The following is an 11,531-nucleotide window of genomic DNA, read 5'->3' on the forward strand; positions in this document are numbered from 1 at the left end:
CGCTGGTTTTCCATTCTAAGATGGATCAGAGACCACTACAGTGCAGGTCTCTGTTGAGATTGCAACAAGATGATGGAGCTTAGTGAAAAGAGTTGCCTTCACTAAGTGGGCCCGCAGGCAAATTATGGCGCAAGTTCTATTTTTGGATCCCAGCATGGATGATCACAGCAAGAGTGACCACAGCAAGGATGATCATAGCAGGAGTGACCACAGCAGGAGTGATCATAGTATGAGTGACCACAACAGGAGTGATCACAACAGAAGTGATCAAAGTCTATTTTTAGACTGGCTGTCCAAAATAGAAAAGTCAAATATTATTGTCTCATAATAATATTTGGACTATAAACTTGATCTTATTCTCTTGGAGCACTTCAGTTTGAGCTACAGATGTGGCCCATGCAGCTGTCAGAAGGAAGTACACTTTTCTTATGAGTCAGTTGAGTTGTTGCATGCATGACTTCAGTTAGAACTCAATCAGTTGAGTTTGGTGGAGTTGATTGTGGAGTTGATGGATTTGTGTTCAGTTTGACTTGGTTAAACTAGTTGTAGTTAGTCTAACTGCAAATAGACTAATGATGAGTTGTTAAACTAATTATTAACTCATAATACAACTATAGAATACATCAGTTAACTCAGTTGCATGTCAGTGCATGTTCAGTCCAGTAGGGACAAGTGTTAGAGAATCCGATTGCTATCAGTTGTGACTATAGTTGTGCATCAGATCTTGCAAAATCAAGGGATTGAGTATGCCAATGAGTTTGCTCATGTATTTTCCTAGTATTATAGCCTCTGCTCACGTCTTACACATTGTGAGTGATTCTTTGGAGGTGAAATACGAGTTTGGTAAACCATTCTCATTTATTCTTGAGCAGGTATTGAGCAGTGGAGGCAGGCAAGCAATGGAATAGATTTGGAGATCAGATCTTAGCTGTGTTGTGTGTAACAGGTAAGCTGGTACCGGATTTCTTGTGATAAGAATTGTACTTTGTAATGTTACATGGTCTCAATCATTAATATACAGATAGTTGGGGTTTTTAGCGAGATGCTTTCCCCGGGTTACATACTGTGTTAATTTGTGAATGCTCTTGATGTTTTATTGTTATTGATGCTGCTAAATTGATGATCAACGTAGAGGAGCTTATGTATTGTGTATGTATTCCGCAATAGTACATGATCAGGATAATCTCTGTTGAATATGTGTTAAATTATTCAAAATTTCTACATGGTATCGGAGTTGTTGATCATCAGATCTACTATTCAGGAAGTGTTTGCATTCTATTTCTTCAGGCAGAGTCTGTAATCGGGCCAGGTAGCCTCTAGATTCATCCTTCCTTTGGAAGGTGAGATATCCAGTGAATGCCCATATAGTCAATCTCTGTACGAGAAATATTGTTTTCTCACGAATCTTAGATCCGAGGCGGTTGAGTTGGTTGCTGGTGGAATTCGAATTTGCAGCAGTGTTTTCTTGGTGACAACGTAGCAATGTCTTTCAACGGATTGCGATTGGAGTATGCTCTTGAGGGCAGCTCAAACTATATTGCATGGAAGGACATGATGGAGGTAGTATTGGATGATAACGAGCTGAAGGAGTTCATAGATACAGATATCCCAAAGCCTACTGATGCTACTCAAGCTGATGCTTGGCAAAAGAAGACCACAAAATGTCGAAGGATTCTGTTGGAGGGCGTGAAGGATCACATTGTGTCCAACCTCCATGGAAAGGATACTCCATATTTGATGTGGAAATCATTAACAGAATTATTCCAAAGCAAGAGTGATCAGAGGAAGCTGGCGCTCAAAGATAAACTCAGAAACATCAAATGCGAGAAGGGTGAGAGTATGCCCAAGTATCTCACGAAGTTCACTCAGTGTCGAGATGAGCTGGGAAGTGTGGGGGTTACTGTCGATGATGAGGACTTGGTGAGCTTGGCTCTCCTTGGTCTTCTGAAGAGTTTGCATTCCTATCAGGACTCTGTCAATGGTCGGGAGAAATTGCCAGGATGGGAAAGACTATGGTCAGATCTTGTGCAGGAGGAGATCAGGCGGAGTACCAGGGATGGATCTTCGTCAAAGGGAGCTGATGAAGAGAATTGTGCTTTGGCTGCCAAAGCAAAGAAAGGAAAGAGCAAGAAAGCTTCTCAGTCTGGTGCGAAAGGCAAGAAGCAGGATATGTCCAAGGTGAAGTGTTTTCACTGTCACCAACACGGACACTATGCCACTAATTGTCCGCAGAAGAAGAAGAACAAGCAGGATGTTGGATCTTCAGCAGGAGAGGCTCTAGCCTCATAGTTTGAGCTTGATTTTTCATTGATCGCATGCTTGGTTTCAAGTGTGATGGGATCGGTGTGGTTCTTGGACAGTGGTGCGTATTTTCACATGACAGGAGATAGAGATTTGTTCTATGATCTGGAGGACAAAGATCTTGGAGTGCACATCGAGATGGGGGATGATGGTAGATATAGTGCGACCGGTATCGGTACCATTTCCTTTGAGAGGGAGTCTGGTAAACCCTTCGTATTGAAGGAAGTCATGCATGTTCCGAGATTGAAGAAGAATCTTATCTCAGTGGCGATGTTAGAAGACAAGGGGTATGATGTTGTTTTCAGCGAGGGAAAGGCTTTCCTGCGCAGCAAGACAAATGGTGAGACCCAGAAGATAGGGGTTCGAGTGAGGAACCTTTATCAGTTGCATGTAGATGGATGCGCAGCAATGGCAGGTAAGGCAGAAGGATTAGTGAGCCGTGATGATGGCGAGTTGTGGCACAGGAGATTGGGTCACCTTCACCATGGAGCCTTGAAGATACTGCAGTAGATCGCTACAGGGCTTCCTAAAGGCACACTTGTGCAGTCAGATCAGTGCAAGGGGTGTACTTTGGGGAAGTTTTTGAAAGCCACCTTTCACGAGAAGGATAGTCGCGCCACGATGATCCTTGAGAGAATTCACACAGACGTGTGTGGACCTTTCTCAGTTGCTTCGACAACAAAACACAGGTATTATGTGATTTTTGTTGATGATTTCTCTCGTAAGTGCTGGATCTTCTTCATGCAGAAGAAGAGCGAGGCATGTTCAAAGTTCTGTGAATTCAAAGCACTGGTCGAGAAGGAGTCGGGGAAGAAGGTGAAGGCTCTTAGGAGTGATAATGGTGGTGAATACATCTCGAACGAGTTCAAGGATTTCTACAAGGCAGAAGGGATTCGTAGAGAGCTCATAGCTCCCCATAACCCACAGCAGAACGGGGTAGCTGAGCAAAAGAACAGAACGATTGTGGGTGTTGCATAGGCAATGTTGCATGATCAGGGCCTACCCCTTCACTTGTGGGTAGAAGCATGCAATACAACAGTTTATGTGCAGAACCGTTGTCCTCATAGGATACTTGGCATGAGTACACCCGAGGAGGCTTATTCTGGTAAGAAGCCTGATCTTTCTCATTTGAGGATTTTTGGTGCTAACGTTTACATGCTTGTGACGAAGGATGCCAGGAAGAAGTTGGAGCCGACCGTAGAGGTTGGGATATTTGTGGGGTACACTGATACGCCCCACAACTATCGTGTGTATTTTCCAGACAGTGGTAAAACTGTTGTGCGACGGGATATAAAATTTCAGGAGGAGAAAGCCATGAAGTGTTCGCTTGAGAGGGAGCTACACTTGCATGCAGATGAGGAGCTATTAGTTACTAAGGATGAGCTTCAGGACATGGATCAGCCACAGGACGAGGTTCATGGAGTGGAAGAGACCACTCATGTAGCACCAACCATCAGAGGGCGAAAGCGCTTGACAGAAGCTGAGCGACTGGCTCAAGATGCAGAGAAAGTTGTAGGACCACCTACAGCCCAACGCAGGCAGAGACAGTCACCTAATCGGTACACTGGATACATGGCTCTTATGAGCAAGTGTGTTGTCACTGAGCCATCCTCTTTCGAGGAAGCTGTGGAGGATCCCGCATGGGTAGACGCCATGGTGGAAGAGTATGATTCTATTGTCAGAAATAGTGCATGGGAGATTGTTCCTAGACCGGAAGGGAAATTAGTGGTGGGTTTGAGATGGATCTACAAAGTTAAGTAGGCAACTGATGGGAGTGTGGAGAAGTACAAATCAAGATTTGTTGCCCGAGGCTTTTCACAGATAGAGGAGATCGATTATGAGGAGACCTTTGCACCTGTCGCAAGGTATTCTTCCATACAGACGATTCTTTCTCTCTTAGCGCAGATGGGATGGCACATTCATCAGATGGATGTGAAGACTGTGTTCCTCAACAGAGTCATTGAGGAGGAGGTGTACATTGAGCAGCCCGAAGGCTTTGAGGTCTTTAGTAGCGAGTCACATGTGTGCAGGCTCAAGAGAGCACTGTATGGGTTGAAGCAAGCACCACGTGCTTGGTACACACGGATAGACAGTTATTTCACAGGACTTGGATTCTCCAAGGGCGAGGCGGATCCTAACCTATACCAGATTGTAGTGGAGGGTAAGTTGCTTATCATTGTACTGTATGTTGATGATTTGATTCTAACGGGTGATGAGCTGTTGATACTGTCATGCAAGAAGGATCTTGCTACAGAGTTTGAGATGAAGGATTTGGGCCTCCTTCACTATTTCCTAGGGTTGGAAATATGGCAGCGTAGTGGTGGACTGTTTGTTTCTCAGGGCAAGTATGCTCGGGAGATACTGGAGAAGTTCAACATGCATGGCTGCAAGCCTGTTGATACTCCTCTTCCTGGAGGTTGGAGGAAGGAGGATGCCACTTCGAGAGAAGAAGTGGATGCCACTGTTTATCGACAGTTGGTGGGGTCGCTGATGTATTTGGTCAATACACGACCTGATATATGCTATGCAGTTAACCAGCTTTCACAAGCTATGGTTAAGCCTACCAAGCTCTTCTGGAAGGCGGGCAAGCATGTATTGCGTTATTTGAGAGGCACATCGGGATATGGTTTGTGGTACAGACAGGAGGATGAGTTGAAGCTATGTGGCTTCACGGACGCAGATTGGGTAGGGAACCCAACGGACAGAAAGAGCACATCAGGAGGGGTCTTCAGTATTGAATCGACAGCAGTTTCTTAGTATAGCAGGAAGCAGAGATCCGTGGTACTCAGTTCAGCGGAGGCCGAGTATATGGCAGCAAGTTTGGCTGCATGCGAGGCTATATGGATGAGGAAGATCCTGGTTGGTTTGTTCGGTTCTCATTTGGATCCTACTGTGATTTATTGTGATAACTAGAGTTGCATTAAACTCTTGGCTAATCCTGTATTTCATGATAGATCTAAGCATATTGACATCAGTACCATCATATCAGAGATTGTGTGCAGCGGAGGATCATGTTACTTTCATACATTCCAACGGAGGATCAGGATGCTGATATTCTGACGAAGGCTCTCACCAGGAGAAAATTCGAGTACCACAGAGGCATGATAAGAGTTTCTGATAATCCATATCTTGTCGAGAGGGAGTGTTGAGATTGCAACAAGATGATGGAGCTTAGTGAAAAGAGTCGCCTTCACTAAGTGGGCCTGCAGGCAAATTATGGCGCAAGTTCTATTTTTGGATCCCAGCAGGGATGATCACAGCAGGAGTGACCACAGCAGGGATGATCACAGCAGGAGTGACCACAGCAGGAGTGATCACAGTATGAGTGACCACAGCAGGAGTGATCACAACAGGAGTGATCAAATTCTATTTTAGACTGGCTGTCCAAAATAGAAAAGTCAAATAATATTGTCTCATAATAATATTTGGACTATAAACTTGATCTTATTCTCTTGGAGCACTTCAGTTTGAGCTACAGATGTGGCCCATGTAGCTGTCAGAAGGAAGTACGCTTTTCTTATGAGTCAGTTGAGTTTTTGCATGCATGACTTCAGTTAGAACTCAATCAGTTGAGTTGATTGTGGAGTTGATGAGTTGTGTTCAGTTTGACTTGGTTAAACTAGTTGTAGTTAGTCTAACTGCACATAGACTAATGATGAGTTGTTAAACTAATTATTAACTCGTAATACAACTATAGAATACATCAGTTAACTCAGTTGCATGTCAGTGCATGTTCAGTCCAGCAGGGACAGGTGTTAGAGAATCAGATTGCTATCAGTTGTGACTATAGTTGTGCATCAGATCTTGCACAATTAAGGGATTGAGTATGCCAATGAGTTTTCTCATGTATTTTCCCAGTATTATAGCCTCTGCTCACGTCTTACAAAGTGTGAGTGATTCTTTGGAGGTGAAATACGAGTTTGGTAAACCATTCTCATTCATTCTTGAGCAGGTATTGAGCAGTGGAGGCAGGCAAGTAGTGGAATAGATTTGGAGATCAGATCTTAGTCGTGTTGTGTGTAACAGGTGAAGTTGGTACTGTATTTCTTGTGATAAGCATTGTACTTTGTAATGTTACATGGTCTCAATCATTAATATACAGATAGTTGGGGTTTTTAGCAAGATGCTTTCCCCGGGTTACATATTGTGTTAATGTGTGAATGCTCTTGATGTTTTATTGTTATTGATGCTGGTAAATTGATGATCAACGTAGATGAGCTTATGTATTGTGTATGTATTTCGCAATAGTACATGATCAGGATAATCTCTGTTGAATATGTGTTAAATTATTCAAAATTTTTACAGTCTCCCCATTTTCTCCCATGTCTGTTTAGGAAAAACGTTCGCGTCAAACCCCAGATCCAGAATGACCTGGTCCATCTCATAATCTCTTATCTCCGCGGTGAGTCTCATCTCGCGCCGTGTTCTTGCCTTATGTTTGCCAATTTTTCTTACTACGCAGTGTCCATTAGGAGTGTTTTCTTTGCCAGCTCATTTTTTTATTAACTCCCACAAGCCCTTCAAAACTTTACTATCTCGTAGAAGTTTCATGCAGGTCTCAAAGAATGTGGTAAGTACAAAGGGATCAACCTTTGTAGGTATGTTGGTTTCTGGTAATTTGTTCTGACTTCCTGAAGTATACGCCTCAACAAATCTTTTCTTGGCCTCCATAAATGTTTCCTTCGCATGCTCCAGATCGAACCCAACTTCCTTCTCTAGGGACTTGCAGACCCATTCATTCTCTTCAGGCTATTTTCCCTTATCATCCCCAGTTGTGAACCTGCTTCTCAGCACGATATTCACATTCAGATCTTCCTCGCGGGGCTCAACTCTCATCATTTGTAAGTTCTACGTAGGTTGCTGAGGCTTCGCATTTTTCTCCTGCATCTTAACTATCAACACAGGGCATTCTTCTACAGTGTTGTCAAACTGGCTGCAGTATTGACATGACAGGCGTGTCTGGTTCTGACATAAAATGCCCTGGTGTTTGACAGTTATAGAAAATAACCTAACCATGACCTCTACCAGGTCCTCCTCCTCCTTGGTCCCATCCTCGTCCTTGATATCCTCCATGCGCTCCTCTGATGCCTTGATCCGGAGGCCGAGTTTCTACTTGCATTCGGTAGGTAGGCATTCTTTCCATAATTAGTTCATAACTACGACAGTGGCACTCATCATGGCCCACTGATTTGCAGAAGTTGTAGAACAACTCTTATGGTGCCTGAATGAACTTTTGAAGTAAATGAAAATTATCCATTGCGTGTTTTCTAACCACCTGACAAATAGCGCACCATAGCGCGGCCCCTGCACTTGGTCCTGGTCGAGCTTCCGGCCTCAGGGGAATTGGTCCCCCTCTTGTGATATAGTTCGCAAATATGGGACAACGGTCTTTATCATGCCCCTTGTTGGGTGTGGAGCCTGATTATCTTCTATATTCAAAGGTATCGCCACATTGGACCCCAGTTCAAAATGGGGTGGCAATGTTGCCCGAAAAATATTCGCCGCAGGGGGGGTTCGGGGGGGGGGTGGCTGCGATCTTTGGGGAGCCCCCCCCCCTTGTGGGGGGTTTCGGGGGCAGCGCCCCTGAAGCTAAGAATAGATGTAAAATTGCCTTGTAAAAGTATAGTAATTTCTAGTCAATCTAGGTCGTTCATTAGGCGGAGATCTGACAATAGAAGTTATGTTTAATTTAGGGTTTTTTGCCCTAGAAGGCAACCCCTCACTATATATGAGGGAATTGTATTGCGTCTATGTAGATTTGTATTCTGAGTGAGAAAGAGAGAGGAGATTGAGAGAAAATAGGGTGTTACAGCGGATCTGCTGTAGGTTGTATCTCTTCAGTTTGCTGTATAATATAAAAGGAAGGACTGGTTGTTTCTCAGTGGACGTAGCCCAAACTGGGTGAACCAAGTATATCTGTGTCTCTCTTGTTTTATGTGTTTATATTTCTGCAATATTTTATATGTTCCATTTCTCCGTAATATATAATTTTCTAACACCCCTAGCTCTTACATTTCAGGAACCAGACTTCCTCGCCACCTTGGGTTTAGTTTCCTTCTCTTTCTTCAAGCTCTGCAATTCCAAGCAGAGGTTCTACAAATGCGAGTGAATCTGCTATACCCCTAAGGTTGCATCTTGAATAGGTGTTGCATGTAATCTCATCGTGATTTCCAGGGCTTTGCCTAAGTTCCTATCTTCTGCTGTGACAAAGCAATCCTCATGTGGGGTAGAAGCGAGGCTATAAACCACTCATGGTGCTGACCATTTGTGAGTTGCATATTAGCTTCGCGGATCACACACTTCAACCTTTGATCTGACTCCCAAGACATTTCATCAACCCTCATCATGATTTCCTCAAATCCAACCACTGAATGCGAGTTAGACTGAGGCTTACTAAATTATTTGTTTAAATCATCCTTAGTTTCTGATAGCGTTGCTACAAGATGACTGCATAGTACTTAATATACCATGTCAGTGTGCGATCCTGCAGAGCAATAACCAACCGAGCCTTCTTTATGTTGTCATTAGTGATCTACTACGTGGTCCACACAACATTCACAAAAAACCATAACTAATCTGTATCTTTGCTCCCTATACCCTTGAAAATGGGCAGCTTTATTAAGTTCTACATGTTGAACGACGGTGGTGGTGGCGGAGGTGTGGGCGAAGGTGTATGCTGTGGAGGTGAAGGTGGGGGTGGAGTGGATGGATGATGTATCCATGGAAACCTTATCTTATCAGCTAGAAAACACTTTGTGGTGAGGCCTATACCATTCCCTCGTCATCGCTCGAAGGAGGTCCAATCAACGGGCTATATTCAGGACCTACTTTCTCTCGATTTCTAAAGATTTTTCCACTTCGCATAGCTCAAAACATCAAGGCAATGACATAACCTGTTTCTCACACAAGAGAATCTTAATCCAGGTATTCAAAGATCTCAAGTAATTACCTCACAGTCCCTTGAAGAAGCCTCGCTCTGCTTCGCTATAGCTGACCGAGGTATCAACCGCAAACTCTGTAACAAATCCTCCTATAATCCGATCGAGCCACTGGTCGAAAATGAGTGCGATCTTGTCTTCACAGGATTCTAACCATTGTACCAACTCTGGAGTCCACACTATTGGACCATCAAGCTTCCATCTTCCTTGGCCATCTGCCAACTTAGCTATCCACTCGTATAATTCAATCAAGAACGTGTAGAAGAAAATTTGTGTATTTCTGTATACAAGTATCTGTCCAACCACTGCTCCTTTGATAGGTGCGGATTCTTGTTCTCCTGCGCCGCAAATTCATGAATTTTTCTATCCAACCACTTCTCAATTTCCTTCTTGGTCAGATTCCAGTGATGTGACATCACACATCTCCTTAAGTAGATCCCGGTCCCGACAACAGAACCATTTGTTGTCTTAGTGGGTCCTGACCCAGGTTCAAAGTTAATTGCGCTAAAAAAAACCTTACACTACTGGACCTTTCAGCATCAACCTGCGTGGTGAAGGCTGAAGGCTCACCCAAAGCGGTATGGGAGGATGCTGGAACCACGTTTCCGCATCCAAATATTAGTGTGATTTATTTTATTGCCCTAGATTTGCCTTCGCACAGATCTATAATCCCCTAGGGATCGGTACTGCACTCCCTTTAAATGGCCTATATACCTTCACGAAGGTCTATGATAGGTCTTTGTGGACCCTTAATAGATGAATCATCCACTTACGTGCACCATAAAATAACCCTAGATCTGAGCTCGGACATATCTACTTAAGTATTAATAAACATAACATAATGTATTATAATCTTCGCGAAAGTATTTAACATGCATTGCGTATAGTTATCAAGATGTATCTCGTAGAGTCGCACATCAATAGATCAATATTTCATAAATACATTATTAAATCACAACATATATCACAATCATAATTAAACAGAAGTAAATAGATAAACACAAGAATTCTTCAACAATCTACTTTATTGATCTTCAATATGGGGTTACAGACTCAAAATTGCCCTGTGCACTCAGCTGCAGGGGTCCGCACACTCAGTTGCAGACACTACTCTAGGCCTCTACGCACTCAACTACAGATCCTTTCCCTCTTCTATGACTCACTTCTATGCATTATCTTCTATCGACCCATTACATCCATCATCATCTGATCATGCCTTAGAATTTCTAAGACACACCTATTTATACAGTCCGATGGTCCGCAGACCATAGGTGGATCTCAAAACCAACTCAACTTTACATAGACAAGGGGCTAAAACCCCTTCCACTCCTAATTACCTATGTGCTTTGCATCCACAAATCGTGGAGACTTTACATCTTTTACCAAAATTTACATCAAAACTTGGGGTTTTAACCCCAAAAATGACCCAGGGGACCCCATCTCAACAATTTATCAACCTTCTCAGCAAGCACTTAGTGGTTTATCAACCATCTCAGCAAGCACTCATAACCCAACTCCTACTTTGAGCCTCCCACTAATATTTCATGCTTGGACACCACAGTTCAACAAATTCTATGAATCAATACTAGGAATCACATCCCATTAGTCTGAGCAAATTTCCCAGGAATGTAGCTCCTTACTCTTGCATTCCACCCTTTCTTTTATCCAAAGTTTTTGCACTTTGTCTATCCTTGCATTCTCTTATTTTTCTTTCCATTCTTTCTGCTTCCTCTAGGATCTCCTTGATGCCCCCATGGGAATGTCCACTTCCCCTCCCCTTCATGTCATGGAAGCAAGGAAGAACACAAGCATGACCTCTTCCCATCATGTCTTTTCCAACTATTTGGTGGTGGGTGTTTAGCTACACCAACCAACACCACTCACAAATGTCCCTTAGACCGTGGATCCATTTGTCCCACTCTTAAAGCCATCTAAATATAAAATTATTTTATAATCACAGTGATCATTTATCATTAAAAATTCAGGGGCTAATGCAATGGGTGTTACATCAATGGAAAAAGGATGAAAGCATACTTAAGGGTGTGAAGGAAAAAATGGGGGTAATATCCAAAATTTTGATATAATTGTAAATTGGTGCAAACATTCAATAGTTAAGTTTTTTGTCATTAATTGATGGAGAAGCAATTTATCGCAGGTGGATGGCTAGTCATATCGAGTTAATTAGGCCCCAACCACATCAAACCAAGTGGCAAAGGTAGAAAACTCAGGAGGCATCTCACACTAAAAACTAAGATGGTTGAGAAGGTTGAAGTCCGAAATAGTCAAGAATTC

This window comes from Pinus tabuliformis, chromosome 7 (genome assembly GCF_031772625.1).
Source record: "Pinus tabuliformis cultivar Carrire ecotype Pingquan chromosome 7, CPIR1, whole genome shotgun sequence".
Classification (NCBI taxonomy): Eukaryota; Viridiplantae; Streptophyta; class Pinopsida; order Pinales; family Pinaceae; genus Pinus; species Pinus tabuliformis.